The 3,942-nt window shown below is 50.8% G+C and overlaps 1 protein-coding gene across 1 annotated transcript in view; it reads left to right on the top strand.

Moving 5' to 3' along the window:
• The window catches only part of SLC44A2 (solute carrier family 44 (choline transporter), member 2), a 44,541-nt gene that overhangs the window by 18,954 nt on the left and 21,645 nt on the right, over positions 1–3,942 (top strand). The gene's annotated exons all lie outside the window — the stretch shown is intronic.

Genomic DNA, 3,942 nt, shown 5'->3' with positions numbered 1-3,942 from the left:
CACCCACCCATCACACCTGGTGCAGGGGCGCACCCCTCACTGCTTCCCCTCCCTGAACCTCGGTTTCCTCTGCTGTGACACGGGTGGGCGATAGGACCTCCAGAGGGTGGAGAGCAGAGCCAGTGTCTGAAAGGCCCTCCTTTGTTAGCACCAGCTGTTGAGTGGCTGCTCCGCCTCGGCCAGTCTGACACAGGAACTTTTGGTGTTTCTTTCTCTCTCCTCCACATGCTTACCAGTCTCACCTCCCTCTCAGATGGTAGAAATATGCTCCTGTGTTTTCCCTTCATACTTGTAATCATGTTGAGTTTTCATGTATTTGCATGACTAATCCATGTGGAATTGTTTTGCTATCTATAGTGGTGGAGTTAACTTTATTTTCTTCCAAATGCAGCCAAGCCAGTCACTGACTTATCCTTTCTCTGCCAACTGGAAATTCCACATTTGTCATGTATTAAATTCTTTTATGTATAAAATTCACAAATTAATTTTTTAAATATTTTTAATTGATTCCAGAGAGAGGAAGGGAGAGAGAGGGAGAGAGAGAGAGAGTGAGCTGAGAAACATCGGACCCATTGTCTCCCACACTCACCCGGACCAGGGATCAACTGGGAATCAAACCCACCACCCTTTGTACGAGAAAATGCTCCAACCAACTGAGCCACACTGGCCAGTGCTCAAATTAATTTTTTAAATATGTACACCTGGAAAACACTAAGCTACATTTTCATTTTCAGTCTTAAGTATACATTTGACCCTTGAACAACATGGGTGTTAGGGGTACTGACACCCCACTCAGTGGAAAATCTGTAACTTCTGACTCCCCCAGAACTTAACTACTAATAGCCTATTATTGACCGGAAGCTTTACTGATAACAAGCAGTTGATTAACACATATTTTGTATATGTATTATATAGTGTATTCTTACAATAAAGTAAGCTAGATAAAAGAAACGTTATTATGAAAATCTTAAAGAGCCTGGGCCTGTGTGGCTCAGTGGGTTGGGCATCATCCCGTGCACTAAAAGGTTGCAGGCTCCATCCCCGGTATGGTGGGGTGTGCAGGAGGCAGCAGATTGATGTTTCTCTCTCACATCGATGTTTCTCTCTCTCCCTTTTCTTTCTCTCTAAAAATCAATTTTAAAATATTAAAAAAAAGAAAATCATAAGAAGAGAAAATACATTTACAGTACTGTACATATTTACTTTAAAATATCCACATGTAAGTGGATATGCACAGTTCAAACCCAATGCTCAGGGGTCAACTGTATATACATGGATTATATAGTGCGGTTATTCATTCAGCAAACACTTCTTCGGGGCCTGTTCTGTGCCAGGCACTATGCTGGGCACCGGGGACACCACCACAAACAAAACAAATATAAACCCCTGCCTTGGGGCATGGGCGCAGACAACAAACAATCAATGCATAAATGTGGGGCATGTCAGGTGGTGGTAAGAAACGAAATAAAATAAGGTGATTTTAATGGAGGGGAGAGGGAGCTGTTTTAGAGAGCTGGTCAGAGAAAGCTTCTCAGAGGAGGTGCTGTGAGCCGAGGCCTGAAGGAGGTGGAGCCACATGGACTCTGAGGGAAGAGCTTGCTAGGTGGAGGGAACAAGTGCAAAGGTCCTGCGTTGAGACCAGGCCTGGTGAGTTTTCAGTGTAACCAGAAGGCCAGTGAGGCTAGAGTGGAATGAGCAAAAGAGAGAGAGGGAGCAGGTGAGGGCAGTGGGGGGACAGGGCCTTGTGGGCTATAGTGGGGCTTCTCTCCTGAATGAGGTGGGAGCCATGGAGGGTTCTGGACAGAGAAAGGATGTGCCCTGACCCAGGTGTTTACAGACTCCGCTGGCTGCATTGGGAGGAACACGGGGTGGGGGTGGGGGGTAAGAGTGGAGCTGGGAGACGGGTGGAGACACCTACACTGGTCCAGGCAGAAGATGACCGCCATGTGGCAGGGTTCGGGCCAAGGAGTGGGTGAGAAGTGTTTGGATACTGGGTAGATTCTGAAGGCAGAGCTCATGTTGATGTTAAGCAGAGAGACATCCCAGGTTTCTGGACTGAGTGCTCTGGAAGACAGAGCGGCCATTTCTGGGTCCGGTCCGATCAGGAGGGGATCGGATGTGACGGTGCTGAGTGTGAGGTGCCCATGAGAACCCCATGTGGGGCACCGGGAGATAGGTGTCTCAGGGGCCGCGGCTTGGGGGCCAGGCCTTCCCAGGGAAGGACCTTTGGGAATCATCAGAATGGAGTCGGTTGAGGTCCTGAGTTTACAGGAGTGACCCCGAGAGACCTGGTGTATCTGGGAAGAGAAGCAGCTGCGGCCTGGGCACCACTCAGACGGCCTGGGGTGGGACTAGCTGGCAGGGACCTCCGGAGCCACAGCATCTCGTTAGGAGACCTGGTCATCCGAGGGCAGGGCTTGAAGCCTTGAGCCTCGCCCGTTTGCTGAGGTCTGCGGGCCGGGGGTCAGGTAGGGCCTCCACAGCTGTGGGCCCCTGGGAGGAGGTGGCCTTTCTCTGGGAATTCTGGGTTAGCGATCAGAGTGGGGCAGGCGTGGGGTGGGACTCTGAAGCAGCAGCTGTAATTATTGAGCACCAACTGTATGTGACCACACTGGATAACCCCATGTTAACTGTATGCCCCACACTGAATATACATTCTTGCCGACGATACCCCCATGCCAGCTGTATATAGTAACTATACTGTAAAGTATACAACTGGCCCCATGACTGGTGGGAGATGCAGTGAAACTGAGGGGGTATACGGTTTACATGGGGGTGGAAGGTTGGTGTGGGGAGGACAGCCAGCTGCCTGCACCCTCTGCCGATTGTATACCTCCCACTAGCTGTATACCCCACCCTTACTGTATACCCCACTGATTAAACAACCCGTAGCGACTGTCTACCTCCATGTCAGCTGTGTGACTCCACACTGGCTGTAAATGCCATTCTGACTGCCCCACGTGCAGTATCCCCATGCCCACATTGGTCGTACACCCCTACCCTACAGTACAGTACATCCATTTCCACTGTAAACCCCAGGCCAACTGTATACCTCCTGGCATCCCATGCCTGGTCTTTGACTAGTTTTGTTTTTTTGCTTTAGTCCCATTTCACAGTGGAGGGAACTGAGGCTCAGGGAAGGCAAGGCGCTGGCCTAAGTATTCTCTGGTTGGGGCGGGTGGGGGATATTTGAATCCAGGGCCACCCAGTAGGATGTTGGCTCCACAGGACACACGGGACCTGGTGTCCAGCCCAGAGCCTGCTCCTGTAGGGGCTCAATAAATCCCTGTTCTACAAAACAGTGGCTCCTGGGTGCGCAGTTGTGAGAGTGCAGGGATGATGACTCAGTGTGTAGCTTTGGGGGCCATACAAGGACCATCTGGGGGCGGGGACGGGCAGGAATGGGGCGTGGGGGCTGCCGGCCCCAATTCGCCAGTTTTCAAGAAATTGGCCGCCGTGTGGATTTTTTTAAAATATATTTTTATTGATTTCAGAGAGGAAGGAAGAGGGAGAGAGAGATAGAAACATCAATGATGAGAGAGAATCATTGATTGGCTGCCTCCTGCACGCCCCGCACTGGGGATTGAGTCCGCAACCCGGGCAAGTGCCCTTGGCAGGAGTCGAACCCGGGACCCTTCAGTCCGCAGGCCGATGCTCTATCCACCCAGCCAAACCGGGTAGGGCGGCCGTGTGGGTTTTTATACGGACTCTCTCAATGTTTAACTGTCGCCATTTAATGTTTTTAAATGCAGCTCAAAATAAAATACAGCCACTTGGGTTGAGAATTTTCAGCTCAAATACTTCACATTTGGGCGTTTGGGGGCAGCCATCGCCGGTTTAGTGGCGGGCGCCCGGCTAGAAGTCGCCCTCCTTGTGCCTCCGTTTCCATTCCTAGAGAATGGGGTCATATTAGGTGCCCTTTGGGGTTGAGGGGTGTGAGGC

This window comes from Myotis brandtii, unplaced genomic scaffold (genome assembly GCF_000412655.1).
Source record: "Myotis brandtii unplaced genomic scaffold, ASM41265v1 scaffold1234, whole genome shotgun sequence".
NCBI lineage: Eukaryota > Metazoa > Chordata > Mammalia > Chiroptera > Vespertilionidae > Myotis > Myotis brandtii.
The sequence above is the reverse complement of the archived record's forward strand: the minus strand, read 5'-3'. Positions and strand labels throughout refer to the sequence as shown.